This window comes from Euleptes europaea, chromosome 13 (assembly GCF_029931775.1).
Source record: "Euleptes europaea isolate rEulEur1 chromosome 13, rEulEur1.hap1, whole genome shotgun sequence".
NCBI classification, from domain to species: Eukaryota; Metazoa; Chordata; class Lepidosauria; order Squamata; family Sphaerodactylidae; genus Euleptes; species Euleptes europaea.
The window spans coordinates 41,491,702-41,511,982 of NC_079324.1; the positions used below are offsets into that span (position 1 = coordinate 41,491,702).

The 20,281-nt window shown below is 42.5% G+C and overlaps 1 pseudogene; it reads right to left on the minus strand.

Annotated features, from left to right (window-relative positions):
• Nucleotides 1-453: 453 nt before the first annotated feature.
• LOC130486377 (melanotransferrin-like) overlaps nt 454-20,281 on the minus strand; it is a 28,635-nt pseudogene continuing 8,807 nt past the window's right edge.

Genomic DNA, 20,281 nt, shown 5'->3' on the forward strand with positions numbered 1-20,281 from the left:
AGACAAGTAGGCTGTTCTCCCACATTCTATAATGGGATGTAATACTAGTGATTGATCCTCCAGCTTGATTGTTAAGATCACGGTGGAAGTCTGGAGGAAGCACTGAAGAACAGGCTAGATCAGCAGTAAAATACTGCTCCACCTTTTGGGCACAGCCAGTTCAGTAGGTGTTGAACTGTTTCTGGGTCCTTTTGAGTTTCCTCCCCACAAAAGAGAAAGCTACTTTCCTCCCTATTTTATTCCAGTGATGCAATGCTTTGGAAAAGGGTCATCGCCTTACTCACTAATTTCCAGCCAGGTAATGAGGGTGAACTCAGCTATAGCAGCAGTGGGAACAGACCCTCCAAGCTATTGCCATCTGAATATAGTATCATGAGCTGAGTACAGAATAAGAAATAGCAAAATGTCTTGTGGGACCATGCAAGCCTTACACCACATTCCTACTTCAGCCAGTCAAGTCCATGGAGTTTGTCAGAAGACATTCAGTGTGGGGCAGTATAGGCGCAAGTATCTTGTTTGCAGATATCAAGGATGTCTGAAAACCAAATGAGGATTATTTTAATTTATGATGCTACCAACACTCAGAGTTGGGTGTTGTGATTCTCCAAAAGTGCAGAAAACAAAGTGTGACAAATGTACGCTTCCTGAAAGCTTCCATCTTTTTACTAAAAACCCAGCCTCTAGCCCATAGGACTGTTACAGAAATATTACAACGAAGGGTACAAATATTTATATATATATTTGTAACAGTTAATTAAAGGAAGCCAACACTGGAAAAAACAGGGTCTTTCTGCTTTCTTCCCTCTTTAATTTTACATATACATGTAGAAATGAAATCTGAAGATGCTGCAACAGCCATTTAAAATCCTTCCATCAATATAACAAATAAAAGGTTTTTTGGTACCTTAAAAGACTAAAATTTATTGTGGCCTTAACTCACTTTGTCAGATGCATGAAGTGCAGAGGCACTCAGCTGGCAGAGAAAAATACTCAAAGTTACAAATGGGAAAAGGGCAGAGAAGCCAGAAGATCCCATTTCCTAGGACAAAGATGTGTTACATAATGTTGTAGGGTAAACATGAAAACAAAGCTCCCTTCAACAGTAAACAATTCAGTCATTTATGAACCACTGCCAACTGCTGATTTATTAGTGAAGTAGAACAAATCTGAATAGTACACATGAAACATTAAGAACAGATTATATCTTTCTAAGTGAACTAACCATTCCTAGTCCCTGCTGAGTCCAAATCTAATACTATTAAATCTACACATTTAAATCCTCTGCTGGACCCTACCTCCTGCTAGGATTCTATTTGAGTCTTAGGCCAAAACAGCTGAGGGATGGAATTTTGTAAGTGTGTTTTTGGTTCTTGAACCCGTATAAGAATCACATGAACACACACATGAAGCTACCTTATACTGAACCAGACCCTTGGTCCATCGAAGTCAGTATTGTCTACTTGACTGGCAGCGGCTCTCCAGGGTCTCAGGCAGTGGTCTTCCACATCACCTACTTGCCTGGTCCCTTTAACTGGAGATGCCGGGGATTGAACCAGGGACCTTCTGTGTGCCAAGCAGATGCTCTACAAACTGAGCCACTGCCCCTCCAATCAGAAGTATGGCATGAAAGCAAAATTACTCAGGTGGACTGGAATTGCATAAAATGAGGTGTGTGTTTCAGTCATTTCCTTTTCTTAAAATTCTCAGGAAATTCTAGGATAAAAAATGCTTTTAGTAATCCTGCATTTTCTTAAACCGAAAGTTTTTTTAATTCTTGTATTATCCTCTTGCTTCAAGTGGGGCTAAGGCTTCCCTATAGAAGTTTGCATCAGGGACTTCCTGGCTTTCATTGCTCTCCCTCTGTGAGGGTTCCCAACCTCCCTGTGCAAACTCCATAAAATCACTTGCTCAGACGGTCATGCAGAAACAAGGAACTTTATTGGAAGCTTCAGGTTAGTATAGGCCTTACAATGGCAAAGTTGCAAGTGCTAGCAATTTCACAAAGACAGAATTATAACCCCTACAGGGAAGCAGATGTCAAATGTATGTTATGGGAATCTACGAGATAATTGTGCATGGTACAGGAACATCAAAGATCTCAGGAAGCTCGTTATTGCTATCTACACACCAAGGCCATAGCTAGTGGGAGGGAGTCGGAGAGAGCAAGGGAGGTGGAAGAGACATTCCAACCTGGGGCCTGCTGGACGCAGCGCCTGAACCAAAGAAAGGCAAAAGGCCTGGACTGCTTTTACGAGCCCAGGGGGGGGGGGGGAACACACAAAGCAAAAGCTTACAGACCCTTACACCCTCAAAGTTGCTACACTAGCTCTGAATAGCCTGGGCTAGCTGGAACTCTGTGCAATGTGCATGATTTCTGGTGGTTTCCGATGATCCAAGTTGTAGGAGCCAATCTAGGCTGCCAGGCAGAAAGAGGATTTGTTGAGCCTGCTTCCGTGGGACAACATTGCCCATCACTGGTCAGTTACAATCTGTTCACAGCTTACTGAACAGGTCTAACCTGCTATGTTTCCTTCAGAGCAGCCCAGCTTACCTGCATCGGGGCAGTTGAAGACAGATGCTGCAAGCTGGAGAAATGATGCTCCAAGGATTGCCTCATAATCCAGGTGGCTTGTGGGAACAAGATAACGAGTGGCATCTTTAAAGAGCAGGTCACTTTCTCCATACTGTTGAGACTGAAAGAGCTGAAATGTAGACCCCAGGGTTGGTTCCTAAAAGGAAATGGGCAGAACTTCGGTTTCAGCGAGACAGTTGACTCTTTCCTCAGCCCTCTCCCCCATGCCTCTTGACTGGATTCTTCAACATTTGATCAGATCCTTACTGAGTCTTCTGTGTGAATGTATGCAAAAAGACTGACTCTCAGGTTTAATCAGAGACCACCATCTCAACAGACAGATTTGAGGTATCATTAAGTTCAAGACAGTAGGTAGGACAGAATCTGCTAGGTAGTTCTCTTGCATAAGAGCTGCACAACAAGGAACTGGAAGGGCCTAGTAGCGAGGCAACTCCAGGATTTTGGGCAGTGGCTGCTACTTCCTTCCACTTGTCAATTATTTCCCTGGTGACTACCGTTAGATTCTTTCTGTGCTGTATGCTGGAAAAATGACTCCACTCTTTCATAGTTCTCATTCATTTTAGTGTTGTCTGCACAGTGAATTTGTGATCCTGTGTAAACTAGGATGGTGGTGTCATTTGGATTTTCCATCACACATGTTCTGGATCTCAAGGACCCTGGATCCCAAAAAGACTTGAATCTATAACTGACCTGTGATTGCTGCAGGAAATCGTCGACCTTACTAACAGTCACTGAGCGTGTCACCACTATGTTAGGAGGAACAGGGCCCAGATTGCAGGCCTTCCAGTCCTCTACGGCAGCCCGATGTCCATCCAGGCACAAGAGTTCAAAGTCACTGTGAGTGTTTCCTGTTCCCCAGCCTGAGCTATCCAAGTCTGCAAAGGAATGGAAGTGATGCTGTTACTAATGAGAGCCAGCCATTAGACCAGTCTATGTTATAAACAGGTTCCAAAAACCTGACATTGGAACTAGGAAGGCCATACAGCTAATCAAATGTCAGTTTGTTTTAAGTGGCAAATCTGAGAATACAAAACATTTTAATTACAAGATGTCCTTTGTGGAGGAACTTGCACATGCAGAAGTGAGGGATGATGAGGTGATCGTGTTGTTGGCCCTCCCTAAAACCCCTCTGCTCTGCATCTGCAACGGAATTGTTTGTATTTCCAACCTCCAGAAGGTATTACACATTAGGCTAGGAGATGCACTTGATGAGTCTGATGTGTTTACACTTTTATTTCTCTTTGCCTTTGATTGTACCAGAGTCCCTTAGTCTTGTACTTACTACTTGGGCTGTGCAAAAAAAGAAAAAAAAAATCCAGTGAATTTCGGGTTCAGGTTTATTGGGTCCAATTTTTTCCGGTAAAACTGAAATAAACCGAAAACCCATACCGGTAAATATGGGATTTCAGCTTATTTCCGGGTTTACCAGAAGAATTCGGGCCCATTTATAGGGATTGTTTTTAAGCTCCTGGGGGGCATATTTGGAGGTAGAGCCCCCAAATTCACAGTGTAGCTTGAAGGGACTCTTGTTGCACTACCCCCAAAGTTTGGTGAAGTCTGGGTAAGGGGGGGTCTGATTTTATGGGGTCTGGAAGGGGTCGCCCCCCTCCTTAAAGAAATATTGTGAACTGGAATGGAAAGGGCAGATTTAAAATGGCACTGCAGTTTAAGCCAGCTTGATCCTTATTTCCCTTCCCACCCCTCTTTTAAACCATGTAAAAGTAGCTTGCACAGCCTTTTGTAAATTCTAACAACTTGTTCCCTTCCCCGTTACCTTTATTGGCTACAAAAGGAAGCTGGAGAGGTAGGCCCAGGAATATAAGAGGATGCAAATAAATGGTATCATATAAACAATGAGAACTTGTGAGGAAAATCTTGTTTGGAGAAGACATTTTCCCAATTAGAAAGAGAAGAGCAACTTACACTCAATATTTTGGAGCAGATTATGATGCTCCAAGAAGGCCACATCACCAAAGTTTCTCCCACTGGCGTCACCAAGGAGGCATCTAGAATAAGAATTAATTGTCCCAATGCAGGAAAAGTTAGTCTCTTTGAACCAACTGAATTACTTTTAGTGGGATGACACATGATGAACTGTAGCTGTATCTGGGCCAGTATATCTAAATCAGTGCTTATTTCACTGAGACCAAATATAAATTGGGTACTGGGTGATTTGACTGCTGAGCCCAGGGTTTGAAAAAGTAACAAAAATTATTGCAAAATGCCAGATGTCACAAACCTTTTGAAACTTCTGCGTGTACATGTTACAGTGGATGACAATACTTTTATCAATGTTCATATGTAAATACTGAAAATCCCAAATGCATGTTGTGAATTTCTGAAAACAGAGCAGCACACTAGGTTAGCTGCAAAGGTTTCCATTTCCTTGATGAAGCAGGAGTTAAAGAAATGGCAACTCTTCCCATTCAGCAGTGAAGCCTTAACTGGGAGAGGTTTCAAACATCCAATGGGGTGGTACTGTTTGTGATTTTATGCCTGTGTAGGTTAAGTATTCTTGCACCTATACCAAAGGTTAAAATCTTTCCAAATAATTTAATAAATGTTCTTGATAAATTATCTGCACAAATCCAGCTCAGTAGCAGCTACCTCAAGCTGTTTTCTCTGACTTGATGATATTATAGAGAAATAGGAGCAAGGAGAAGACTTGCACATCCTATTCTTCTACAACAGACATTTGAGGCCTCTCAGTCACAATGTTATTTGTTCTTAGTATTTTGCGAGTACTTCAATAGTTAGCTGGCAGCTACCACTACAATTTTAAGAAGTATATGTTGGCCAAAACCAATCTTTCAGCTGGCAAAAAAAATTAGGCAGCTGCTAATATTAAATACAAGTCCTCTCTTTGCAAACAATCTGCTCACCTGAGGGCACCCATGTTTCCATAGTAGCGTTCGTTATGATTGGCAGCACACCTGGCCAATCCCCTGCCTCCTTCCATCTCCTTTTCTCCAATGCAGACTTTGCAAAGGTTCCCATTTGCTCCTGGCATGCAACTCTTCCAAAAGTAAACCTGGTAAGCTTTGGAGAAGGAGCACCTGTTATTATCCAACAGAATGATACCAAACTGTCTCTTCTTTCAGTGTGTGTAGTGCACTGTTGAACTGGCGGGTCCTCAAGACCAGCCAACATGAAGACCAATGCCAGTTCCATGCACCTGCAGATCGCAGTGGCTGTCAAAGAGACTAGGGTATGATCAGAGTTGAATCAGTAGCTAGGGTCGAAGCTAGCAAACTATTCAGGAGCATGTGTGCACTTGCTGTATTTTGATATTTGAAATATTCAGTATAAACTTGATAAAATCTTATCCCTGGCTTGCATGTTAACAATAACCCAGTCAGGCTCCAACATCCCTTCTTACATCAAGCTGTTTCAAGGCATGTAATAAGATTTTGCTGATATTCTTACCAGAGCTGATGTTGCAGTTGAGAAACTCATTCTCCAGTGCCCCCACAGTGTACCGAGAAAGAAGCAGCCATCCTCCTGGACTGTACACATGGCTGTGGCAAGAGCGCCTTCCCTCCAGATTGTGAATGTTTATGTGCTTGGCATTTTTCTTTGCTAAGGCGACTGTGTAAATGGGAGGCAGTGCTGTGTGGCAACAGCAGTGAGAAATCAGAGTGGCACAGCAAGAGGAACTGTGAATTAAAAATGCCCCTGTGAACAGAGCCAGCCCTGCCATAAGCAAAGCAGAGAGGGTGGGTTTTGGATGCCACAAAGAAGTGTGGCAGTCAGACAGATATGATCCACAGGGCACAACCCATCAAGATGCTAAATGAACTAATGAGCTCTTGAGCAGCTCCCACTCACTTTAATGAGGCTAGTGCCAGAAAACATCCTGATTGCACCACATAATAATTAGTGGTAGAGTTAGGGCTTTTTTCGGTGGTGCTCATTGTACTGGCACCTGTTTTTTTTGGGGGGGGGGGCTCTCCCAAGTCCTATGGGAAAAATTGATAGAAATCAGTGCAACCTTATATATGAACATTGGCACCTTTACAAAAAAATGTAATAAAAAAGCACTGGGTAGAGTTCAACTTCTGCTTCAGGCAACTAACCCTTTAAAGGGCTATTTCTTGAAACCTCATTTTGCTTGGGGAATTGCAGAGTGAAGAAAAACTTGTTTTCTAAGATAACTGTATCAGCATCCCAATCCTCTCTTTCTACTCAGGCCCTCCCAATTACCTGTAAGGGAAGTCAGTGTCTCTTGTCCCTCTCCTCTTCTAACTTCTGTGCATTCCTGCCCTGTACAACAGAGAAATGATATAGAAGTGGCACCGAGAACCTAAATACAAAATACATTTCCCCCAAGGACGAACTGTGGGGCCAGGTCAACAGATGTGAGCTGGGAGTTCTGTGCTTCCCATCCATGGGTGGACCTGATTGAGATTAGCTCCACACAATGTGGAGAGAGGGGGCTTAGCACATGCTGTTTTCCTGACCTTAAATGGCCCTATTTGCCTCATTGGGAAAAACTAAACACGTAGCCCATCAGCACACATTAAGTTTCTTCAACAGGGCAAGCGGCTATTCCTTAGGGCTACTTCTAGTTGGCAAAATGGTACATGAGGGAAAGCTTAGGTTCCCTCTCCCTGCATGCCGCAGTTGTGATCTGAATTGGGCCTCATGCACCTTGGGAAGCACAGAACATATCTATTGACCAAACCATGAACATACTTGGGGGGGAAGTGAAAGCAGGAAAGGACAGAGACTCCTTAGTGGCTGATCAGCACTGAACTTCCCCGTTAACCCACTGAACAAAGATGGTGTGGTAGCATAGACTAACTGCATCAGGTCATCCACAAGAATGCCCTTCTATATCAAACATACACCAGCTTTTTTTTATGGGGAAGTTCCATATTCACTTTCTTTGGAAGCCAGAAGCCAATGGCACTTTTTGGAATTCCCCATGTAGAGCATTCTAGGTGGGAAAGCACATGAAGAAGTCTTCATGTCTACTTCATGAAATCTACTACTACCCCCTCTGGCTAGTTACAAAGTCACTACAATCTCTAAGTACTTGCAGCAACGTCCAAGAAGACACCTACAGTGAAAGGCACAATGAGCTTCTCATTCAAGCATGTTTGTCATACAATGGCTGGCAACTTCAAGTGATTACATGCATGAGTGACTGATCATTCACATATGCAACAGAACAGAAAAAAGATAATACCACCTCAAATACAGTTCATAACGTTGAACCAGTGAGTATAGTACAAGTGATATATCTGCTGGTTCAAGCATGCATATACACTTCAGTCCTTACACTTTTCAAGACCTTTAGTGAACTTTCTCAGTAAGAAGGCAATCACACACACACCAACACCACCATGCACTGGGTAAAGTATTTTGAATGCCCTTTCACAGCCGTATTCTTGGCTGTTTGTGGTGATCTACAAAAGCTTAATCAAATGGTTCATGCACAGGAATTTCAGGTGGCAAAAGTTCTGAACACAGTCTGAGGCATGAGAAAAGCCATTCTTCTCTGAAGTCCTGCTGTGGAATGGACACTGGCAGAAGTTTTACTTAGGGTAGTTTTGAGCATGGCACTAAGCTTCCCAGTTCCACAAACTGAATGAATCAGAGCAGCAAGCTCACCATAGCACTCTGCAGCAACAGGAACTAGCGCACACTTCTTGGCAAAATAGGCATGTGAGGCATCCAGTGTAACAGCATCTGCCCCATTGCTCTGCAACACAACAAGGGTTTGTTTAGTGGGTTGCAGACTGCCTCCTTAAGAAAGTCAAACATTCATATGAGTACTTGAGTTTTCACCATAATCAAGACACCCCCCCACTAGCTGGCCTGGAACCAACTGCTATGCAGCTTCTTTCCACAGAGACCTGTCTTCTGATGCAGCCATTCTATCTCGTCATTATGAAAACATTTTATAAATTATCTCGGTTCATACATGAGTTTGCTTTCTTCTTCTTCCCTTCCTGTCCTCTTTTTCTTTTGTATTATGTGCATTATATTGTAAGTAGTTTTTAATTATAACCACCTTGGATGCTGTGGCAGAAAGGCAGTTATAAGTATATCAAACAAACAAGAACTTTGTGGCCTGCCTGCTATTTCTAGGCCCAATTCAAGGGTCTGATCTTGGCCCATAAAACCTTCACAGTGCTATCATAAGCAGAGGTATACACTCTTGTAAGTTAATGAGCTTAGAAGCATATAGCTCTACTTAGGAAGGTACTATAAAGAGCCTGTGACCAGGATGCCTTAAGGACCTGTTGCTCCTCTATGAAGCAGCCCAAGAGTTGTGCAAATCATTTCAAGCCCTGGTTCATATCCCCTCATCTTTGCTGATAAGGCAGTTGCCAACAAGGACAAGGCCTTTTTGTTTGAGCCTCCTAGCTTGTGGAACACCTAGTTCCAGTACTAGGCCAAGACACCCCTATTCTCTCAGACATTTTAGTTCTTGATTTTATTATCTCCTTTGAAGCTTTAATCCTGGTTGATTGTTTTTCTCTGTGTCAAGAGATGGACATCCCTGTTTGAACCAATCTAACAGCACAAGCAATTGCGCTTAACGTTTGGTCAGCATTTGGTCAAACCATAAAACTTGAGACAACATCCTGCTGGATGAGAAAGTGTCACAGAACTCCTACATCAAAAGCCTGTGAGTTCCTTACGCATATCAAAGTATCTCAGCCTGAATTGTTTTAGCCAGACCAAATAGAGGGAGTGAGGAGCCCATTCCTATAAAGAGCAGCGGGAACAGGCAGGCACACACATGCCTACAGAAACCAGTCATGGTGGGTCTCTCTGAAACTTTGCTTATGCTCATCTTCATGTATGTATTAGGAGTTAAAAATTATTATTTTACTGCACCTGCATACTTGAATTACAGTGAGGGGAAAAAGTATTTGATCCCCTGCTGAATTTGCCCGTTTGCCCTCTGACGAAGAAATGACCAGTCCATAATTTTAAAGGTAGGTTTATTGTAGCTGTGAGAGACAGAATAACAGGAAAACCCCCAGAAACCCAGAAGACAAAAGTCAGAGATTGATGTGCATTATAATGAGTGAAATAAGTATTTGATCCCCTATCAACCAGCCAGATTAGGGTTAGGGTTCTGCTGTCGACAGAAGCAATCAATCCATCAGATTCCAAACTAGCCACCATGACCAAGACCAAAGAGCTGTCCAAGGATGTCAGGGACAAGATTGCAGACCTCCACAAGCCTGGACTGGGCTACAAGACTATTGCCAAGCAGCTTGGTGAGAAGGTGACAACCCTAACCCTAACTGTCAACCTCCCTCGGTCTGGGGCTCCATGCAAGATCTCATCTCGTGGAGTTGCAATGATCATGAGAACGGTGATGAAGCAGCCCAGAACTACATGGGGGGAACTTGTCAATGATCTCAGGGCAGCTGGGACCATAGTCACCATGAAAACAGTTGGTAACACACTACGCCGTGAAGGACTGAGATCTTGCAGAGACCGCAAGGCCCCCTTGCTCAAGACAGCACATGTACAGGCCCGTCTGCAGTTTGCCAATGTACATCGGAATGACCCAGAGGAGAACTCGGTGAAAGTGTTGTGGTCAGATGAGACCAAAATCGAACGCTTTGGCATCAACTCAACTCGCCGTGTTTGGAGAAGGAGGAATGCTGCCTACAATCCCAAGAACACCATCCCCACCGTCAAACATGGAGGGGGACATATTATGCTTTGGGGGTGTTTTTCTGCTAAGGGGACAGGACACCTTCACTGCATCGAAGGGACGATGGACAAGACCATGTATCGTCAAATCTTGGGTGAGCACCTCCTTCCCTCAGCCAGGACATTGAAAATGGGTCTAGGATGGGTATTCCAGCATGACAATGACCCCAAACACACTGCCAAGGCAACAAAGGAGTGGCTCAAGAAGAAGCACATTAAGGTCCTGGAGTAGCCTAGCCAGTCTCCAGACCTTAATCCCATCGAAAATCTGTGGAGGGAGCTGAAAGTTCGAGTAGCTACACATCAGCCTCAAAATCTTACTGGCTTGGAGAGGATCTGCAAAGAGGAGTGGGACAAAATACCTCCTGAGATGTGTGCAAACCTGGTGGCCACCTACAAGAAACGACTGACCTCTGTAATTGCCAACAAGGGTTTTGCCACCAAGTACTAAGTCATCTTTTGCAAAGGGATCAAATACTTATTTCACTCATTATAATGCACATCAATCTCTGACTTTTGTCTTCAGGGTTTCTGGGGTTTTTCCTGTTATTCTGTCTCTCACAGATACAATAAACCTACCTTTAAAATTATGGACTGGTCATTTCTTCGTCAGAGGGCAAACGGGCAAATTCAGCAGGGGATCAAATAATTTTTCCCCTCACTGTATGTTTGTACCTGAACCTTTTACATGATACTTTAATAAATTCTAAAGCTTTTATAGGCATGGTTTACTGTCTGCTAGTCTTTTCATTTAGAAACTGCATCAAATTACTTAAGATCACCAACACAGCTTATAAATAAACAAATAAATATATAGATAAACAAACATACAAGTACAATCTGGGTACCTATATGTTTTCCCCTGTGGGGCAAATTGCTGCTTGAGGGGGAACAAGCATTTAAATCAGGAAAACAGTGTAGGAGGAAAGAGTTAACTTCCTCCCCTCCATTCTATCAATGAATGCAATAGCAGAGGTGCAGTTTAGCTGCTGATAATAAAAAACAAATTCCAGGAGTTTCTATCACAGACCACCACCCCCATTACCTTGTCCAGTTGCTTCCTGAGACACTGCTCTGCAAAATCCCTCAAAAAAGTTAGATATAAATGCATTCATGCATTGGTTGATGTCCATCAGCTAAATATCAGGTGGCCCCATGGGCATCACCTTGACTTTTGATGACAGGGATCAGAGTTTAAATTTTACCACAGCCATTGGCAGGTGACTCACCTATAAAATGGGAATAATATCCACACAGTTCAGAATGTGGCTGGATGGAGGGACAAACTTAAGAGTCTTAAGTCCTTTTGTATGCTTAATGTCATGTATAAGTACTGAATAATCAAACCTTGTTCAGCCATGAACAAATGATAGTTTTCCAGATACTTGACATCTGCATAAGAGCCACTGCCTACAGTTAACAGGTAGATTAGTTTTTGTTTCACTATAGCCTCCGATCAAAAAGATTTCGCTGATTTTAGAAGCACTACAAAAAAAGGCAGTACCTGTTTGACCAGAGATCATAGAAAGATGAACCAGTAGCCCATTATTAGCTCTATTGTGCCTCCTCTGAAAGAATTGTAATAGTGTAATAGGTAAAGGTCAAGGTCCTGTGCAAGCACCCGGTCATTCCTGACCCATGGGGTGACGTCACATCCCGACGTTTACTAGGCAGACTTTGTTTACGGGGTGGTTTGCCAGTGCCTTCCCCAGTCATTTTCCCTTTACCCCCACAAGCTTGGTACTCATTTTACCGACCTTGGAAGGATGGAAGGCTGAGTCAATCTTGAGCCGGCTACCTGAAACCAACTTCCGTCAGGATCAAACTCAGGTCGTGAGCAGAGCTTGGACTGCAGCACTGCAGCTTACCACTCTGCGCCACGGGGCTCCTAATAGTGTAATACAGACCCACAATTCCACTGTACAGACTATATGCGCCCACCTTGATCAGTTTGATACAGCTGATCATTGAGTCTGCTTGGACACAGACCAGAGGGTCAGACTTGACATTCAGAGCCCACTCCTCACATTTACGGAGCTCAGCGTCACTAATGCAGCACCAGCGTACCAGACTGTTGGAAAGGGAACTCCCTAAAGCAGCAGGAAAGAAGGAAGAACAAATTGCATCATCCATTTTTTGAGCTCTATTCTTTGAGGTTGTTCTCCATTCCCTTTCCCACCCACAGCTCCTGGGGAGGGAGGGAGAGAACACTCACCTTCATGTCCCAAACCCTGCAGGAGAGCAACATAATCCAAGCCAAGAACATGACTGAGCTCAGCCTCCTCTTCAACCATCTGCAAGTACTGAGTAGCATCATGGAATAGCAGGTTCTTTCCACTGAATGGTGCAGAAGCAAAAAGCTCAAATCGGGTCCTTTCCTTTCCCTTCTTTCCAAACATATTCTAAAGGCAATAAACAGATTAACTGATTAAAATTTACACCCCTTAGTAGAGGGATGAAGTGAAATGAGATAAACTGGCTGCTGCCTTATTCAGATTTGCAGTGCCATTAAGTGTTAGTGCCCACTGGCTTCCAGAACTAGGGAGACATCCTTGAGTACATCCGCAGAGAAAAAATAGAATATCACTGCCAGCCCTCCCTCCACCTGTACATGTGGAGCCAAACATCCTCTGTAAAAGTCCCTGGGGTAGCAATCTTGGGAGAAACCCATCTTTGCAACCTGTGGGATCCTGGGGTGGGTATTGCCCTCTGCCTGGAAGGCTCACCATCCACAGGTCAGGACCTCTGCAAGTACCCACAGAACCCCAACAGAAACAGCAACAAACTTAAGCTAAATTCCGTATCAGATGGCAGATCACAAATGTGGCAATATAGGCCCTCCCTTCCCAAAATACTACTGTGGAAAACTACAAAACTGGGCAGGAAAATGTTTGGTTGCTACCTTCAAGCTGCTTGTGCAGCGCCTTTTTCTTACCTGCTCCCTGCATTCCACCTCAAGCTATACCAATGGATAGTTCCAATGCTGCTTCAGCAACTTTGACTTGGATTCTGCTCCTGGCCTTTCGGACAGCTATTTTGCCTTGCCAGGAGATGGGGAAATCTAGCCATACATTCACAAACACAAGAAGCTGCCCTACTACATTACATTTAAATCAGTATTACATGCTGGCAGCAGCTTCCCAGGGCCTCTGGCAGAGATCTCTCACATCACCTGCTACCTGATCCTTTATGAAGGTGTTGTACTTGAGAACTCCTGCAGGCAAAGCAGGTGTGAGCTATGGCTTACCTGCATCATCCTAAATATGGGATAGGTGACTTAGTAGCTGAAAACTAGGCGGCCTAGCTCAGGCAGTTCAGCTTACTGCACAAATTATGCTCTCCAGGAACCTTTTGTCAACGGGGCCAGTAGCCTTAGGGTTCATATATGGAGGGGGTCTATCAACACTGACAATGATACCCAGGGCAGAGAGACTATGCCCCTGTAAATCCGGGGATTTAGAAACCACTGAACATGTTCTCCTGATTTGTAACTTTTACACAATACCCCGTTCTAAGTTGATCGAGCCCCTCATACTGAGAATGAGACCTGACAGGGAAAGAGAAAAGATAGAAAAGCTCCTACAAGGAGATAATCCCTCAATCACCTCTCAGGTAGCAAAATTTTGTATGGCAGCAATGAAAATTCGTTGCCACAGAGTAGTCTCTTAGTCCAAATGGCAGATGTAACTTGGATGTTTTTTTTGTTTGTTTTTTTTAAGTGATTTAAGACACGGGCTGTAAACTTTTGTTGGTAAGACATCTTAGTCCATGTATCTTAGTTTATTTTCAGCCCTTGGCCAGATAAAACATCTATCTATCTATCTATCTACACAGACAGAAATACACGGTTAGATTTGAGTTCTTAAAGTAGTATCTTAAAGACCAGCAAGATTTTGGGGGTATAAGCTTGTGAGAGTCAATGCTCCCTTCTTCAGATACCCCAAAAATCTGTTGGTCTCTAAGATTCTACTGGACACAAATCTTGCTGTCCCACTGCAAAACACCATGGCCACCCTTTGAAACAACACACTATGTTTCAGTATTTGAGGTGATCACCAGAAGTAGTAACATTGGCCCGTGAAAATATGATCCCAGGACAAGGAGTGAGCTAATTACTTTTGGTTTGCTTCACACTCTATTTACAAGAACGTGAACCACAGGGAAGGGAAGAAGCGAATGGGAAAGGAACATAGACTTACTGTGAAGGGTCCTTCTCATTGGTGAATGAAGGGTGTTCTCTGTTTGGCTTGATATTCAAACTGAGCTGCTGTATTTTCCCTGCTGTAGGATTAAGGCCCTCTGAGTTATCAGGAAATTTCACCACAGAGACATAAGGACAATTGCAAAGGCCAACCATAGGCCAGACAAAAACCATAGAAGAACAGAAATGGAATCCTTATGTATTTATTAATTATTTACTTGCATAACCGCATTATTGCATAAAATGTGTGGAACTAGTAATTGACATCTTTCCTTTCCTGAGAAGGGATCCAGAAGATTCTGGCATTCTGAGCATTAATAATCTATCTAAAATGCTAGAGTCACTGTAATGTAACCAGGCAAGTCTTTGCTGGGTTACTAGAAGCCAGTGAGTGTTGAAGCACTCCAGGGTCATCTGAATATCCTTATGTCATTAAGCAGGGGGTTGGACTAGATGGCCTACATGATCCTTTCCAACTCTATGATTCTAAGTCACTGCTGAAAGGAAAGCCAGATAAGAAAGTTGACTGAATATGGTTAAATATGGCTCTCTGGTGAGCCATTAACCGTTGGCTTTGTCAGGTTCCTCAGTGTGGGACAAAGCTCATGTGGAAGGGCCTCATATTGATAAGGGTTGCCCCAGAAAACGCATCTGAGGTATTTATGATGTTTCTGGTACATGACAGATAAACTGGTACATATACCAGTGGTTAGCATAGATAAACTGCCACAAAAGCTAGGGATCAATCGAACTAATACAAAAAAAGTGTTTGTGTTAATTTTGTCAGCCGTAATAAAATGTATTAAACAACATTTAATTTTTTTTGTTTTGGATCAATGTTGCTACATGCAAGCAGAAGTTAAGAAGCTTCAATACTGACCTGAGTTTCCATATGGGGTATGTTTGTGTGTGCATAAAGTTAACTGTGCTTGTTTTGACAAATTTTGTCAAAACTTCAGGTCCCAAATAGCTTTCCTGCCCTGTTCTTTCTTCGGCCAACAAGAAAATGGGGGTCAATACCAAAGATATTTTACTGCAGAACTACCTGTTCATTTGCCTGAAAAAGATTACTTGGAGAACTCTTAAGGTGTTGTTTAGTCTTGAGTCTGGACTTGGGAGGGAAAAAATATATCTTCAAGAACAAAAATGATTTCCACACAATAGCCCACCTGTGGCTAGAAAAAATCATAAATGTTAGGGACCACTGTCAGAAGACAGTACTGCTACAGAATCAACCTCTAAGGATGAGTGTGGAATCTGCATAAATTTCTGGAGGCAATTTTTTTTTGTTATGTGTCTGGATGAGGAAGGCCCCAGATCCCACAGCATTTCGCCAAAAAATATTCAGGCATAAAGACTCACACCCATAATGAGGACAGTAAGCCTACCTGATACACAGAAGACATCTGCCCCCAGTGGAGGAGAGGCATCACGTCCCTATCAGAATAGCAGTTGCTTCTTGTAGGGTTGGAATGCTTTATCAAAATGTGTCTGCCTGTGCCAGTGGTAGGGTGGGGCTGACACTGTTTTCTAGCTTCAAAAGGAGAGGCTAGTTGAAATGGCTGGATCAATATTTCAAGATTAGAACAGGAAGCCCCTTGGCCTGGGTGAAATACCTCCATATATGTTTCCTGGCCTGCCATTTTGCTCTCCTCCCTTTCCGGCTCAGTCTTTTCAAAGATAACACCATGCTAGTGGGATCCCTTAGCCCAGCCTCGGCCGGGGAGGGTGGGGTAGTAAGTTGAAATAGTAAATAAATAAATTAGGTTTCGGTTAGGTGTGGGATCAAAATAATTTCCTCTTCTGAGGAAACCTGCCATACCTGATGACAAATGGAAGGCATATCTTTCTTTTTTTGGTGCCAGGTTTGCCCTTGGCTGTCAGGGAATTACCGGTATGAGTAATCAAAATGGCAGCTCACCTCAGAGAGTGCCTTTCTTCCTCAAAACACATCTTTACCAATTATTCTATGTACTATTTGATAACAGTTGTAAATATTGTATTTTACTGTTTTTATTCCATGGTTCTTTTAGTTATGTGACTTGCCTTGAGTCTCAGTGAGAAAGGCAGACTAAAAATAAAGTAATTCACAGTGGGTAGCCGTGTTAGTCTGTTTGCAGTAGTCAAAAAGGGCAAGAGTCCAGTAGCACCTTAAAGACTAACAAAAAAGACTACCAGAAAATATTTTTGTTAGTCTTTAAGGTGCTACTGGACTCTTGCCCTTTTTGACTAAAAATAAAGTAAGTAAAATAATTTATAAGGCATATTAACAGTGACTTGGATTGCCAAGTGGCTTATCCTAGAACATTTTGGAGATGTTGCAATGTTATAATTTTCCCCTTACCCCAATCCTCCACTAGGCCTTGCCTAGTATGGATAAAGAGTGGGAGTTTGGAAGCTGAGTGCTCCGCAGAGCAGACAGGATGACAACTTGAAGAGGCTTATTCCTACAGTAGTGTATATACAGCAGCTCAGTTGGAATAACAAGCCCTGCCAGCTGAAGCAGATGGGAGTAGCAACCCACACAAAACAGCATCCCCCACCAATGGAGAAGTGGGAGGTAGCGGGATGTGTGTGGAAAGAATGGTGGAGGACACCTGGCTTTCTCTGCCTCCTCTTTCTTCCATTCTGCAGTTTCATACTGGTCTCCACTTTTAAAGTCTTACTGTTAAGAATCCTTAATCAGCCTGAAGACGCCTTTTTAAATTATACGCCATGACTCACTTTCTTGCAACACTAAGAACTATGTTTCTTCTTATTAACACCTGTTATTTCAGTATCTCTTTCATAAACATTTAGCTCATGTCAAGAGCAGACTTGTTGCACAAGAAGTAGAGATGGCATTTCCTTAAGAGGCAAAGAAGTTGCCTGGAAGTTGGTTTTACTGCAACAAAACCTATGCAATGGGAGTGACGAAGGAAGGAGAGCATGGATGAGTTGTGGAATACCACAAGGTGTGCTAATTCATTGTATCTTTGGAGAAAAGTTCTGCTGTTCCTTCTAGGTAAAATCCAGTAATCCACTATAAAACAAGCAAATATAAACAACATGAGGAAAACCCCTTGCTAATCTTGGAGGGCTGAAGAAGCTAAGGAACAGGACAATAGTTTGCACTGTTTTCCTTTAACAAAAAACAAACAAACAAACAGTAGATACATTTAGGCCTAAAAGTTTGGACAAAGACAGGACTATTCCTAGACTAACCCACCTTGAACTACATAGTCAAATGTTACCCCAATTTGGGGGGGGGGATTACACACACATCCAAAACTAGTATATCAGTGAAGAGACTAGAACAGAACTCTTTTCTGTATCACTTATAATGATATGTATAGGAAGTTTTCTAGTAACGTGAAAAATAATTACAATTACCAGCTCAGCTGCTCTTTATACGAATTCAGCCTTAGGGCATGAACCCACAATTCTGCTCATTCCTGAGTGCCAGTCCCTGCAGACACTCAACGTGCTGGCCACAAGTACCTGGATCAAAGTGAGGAATTTCTTGGTGATCTTCTGAAAATTATGGCGAGTGACAACGGCATGTCCTGGCCCATGGCCCAAGTTGCAGGTGGCATAGGAATTCAAGTGTGTTGTGGACCCATCAGGACACAGAAGCTCATATTCTTCTTGTTCTGACTCTTAAAAATAAAAAAAGATATTACTGGAACTCAGAGAAGCTGGAGTGAGAGTCACTGTAGCTTAGCAAACTGGCCACAACAGTGAAGGTCTTTTCATTGCCGTTGCCCATATTGCCACCAAGAGAAGGCTGCTGGGGAATGTTTGTTCTGTGCAGTAGAAAGGGGGCACCACTCTGCCTTTTCCCATTCCTCAAGAAATATCGCTAAGAAAAGGCTTCTTTACCCACCCTGACTTGCAGGCCACTGCTCAATCATTTTCAGGTATCTTTGCAGCTAGGACAGTCAAGATGGAAATGCTTTGCTGATCTAATACTTGGGGTACTGCTTCACAATCTTATCAAGTATACCCATATTTCTTCACTGTGGAAATTAAACAAAGTCGCTGACCATGGGCTTCTCAGTTTACCTGTGACATTCATTATTGTTAGGTGATCCAGAAAAGCAACGTCTGCTACCCCACTCTTCAAACATCTGCACACAGATTTAAACAGTATTAGCATAAAGAATATCTCTGCTTCCCCTCTATTATCATTGAATTGCAGTGTAAGAGCAAGTTCAAGGCCACCTGAAGGCTCCTTCTGAAGCATAGAAGGGCTCATCACCACTGGACTCACAAAAGTGGTTCTTCTCCCGGACGTAAGACTTCTGCCCTTGGCAGAGACTGCATAGCTGAGGAGTGGTAAGTCCGATGCCGGGGATGCAGCTGGCATTGAAATAACCACTGATCACTGAAGAAATAAGAATATGAACAAATACACAGTATAATAAAGAAAGATACCAAAACGCTAGTAAAACCACACTAGTGTATTAATATACACTTACATTAATGATTAACTCCTAGTATGGGCACTTTGACTCTAATAGTGATATACGGTAATTACAAGCACTTTAAAAATGTCTGTCTCGTGTGGAGTTAAGAACTTGTAAGCCCCCCTTCAAAGTTTTAGAAGTCAAAACTTGGCAAAGGATTAAGAAAATAAAAGCATAAGATGGCTCACATATTATCAATTTGTTTCTAGACTGAAAAAAGACTGTATTTTCTTGGGGGCGCCTAGAGAAATGACAGAATTGAACTCATGATTGAAAAATACAGTGATCTTTGGCTAGGAAGGATTTACAAACTCTTACTTAAATATGACACTGAGTTAGAAGAAGTCAAACCATGTATGATAAAATGGATGCAGAATTTTGGGGAAGAGATGCCCATGCAACAATGGGAGATGTTATGGACAAAGGCGATCAAGTTCACAGCTTGTTAAGCTCTCAGAGAAAGTTGGTATAAAATGTTCTTCCGCTGGGATATGACACCCAAAGACATTCAAAACATAAATAAGAACAGCAGATATTGCCGAAAATGTAAAGAAACAGAAGGAACCTTCTTTCATAGCTGGTGGTCTTGTAAGATTGTGAAGGAATATTGGAATCAAGTTCATAGAGAAATGCAAACAATATTAAAAATTTACTTTGCTTTGGATCCTAAGTACATGCTACTTGGGATAACACTAGCAACATTGAAAAAGGTGACCAAGGAATTGTATAGATATGCGGTCACAGCTGCCAGAATGGTACTAGCCATGAAATGGAAATCGGAGGAAGGTCTCAACATAGAAGAATGGAAGAATAAATTGGCAAAATATGCTTTCATGGCAAAAGTAACTAATTTAGTAAACAAATGTCCTAGAGAATAATTGTTTCTAAATTGGAGGCTTTATTATGCTTATGTGAAAACAGCATAAGTTATAAGGAGGTAAATACTGATATTAAAAATGTGTCTTTAGAATCATAGAATCATGGAAGGGACCACCAGAGTCATCTAGTCCAACCCCCTGCCCAATGCAGGAAATTAACAACTACCTCCCCCCCACATCCCCAGTGACCCCAACCCTCCCCTCACCATGCAGGATCCCACAATATAGAACCATAGAAGGTATTTAAAGGTATTTTTGTTTAGTATAACAAATATATGGAAACAGAGAATAAATATACCACATTTTAGAATGTTAGAGGTTAAATTGGGATAGAAGACATATTCCCGCCCAGTGTATATATTTTTTCGTCTATATAATTGAACAGTAGATGTAATATTTTTGATGCATTATTGTAATCCCCTATTTTCCCCCTATCCCTTTTCTTTTATGTTCACTCCTTTATTCATTAAAAAAA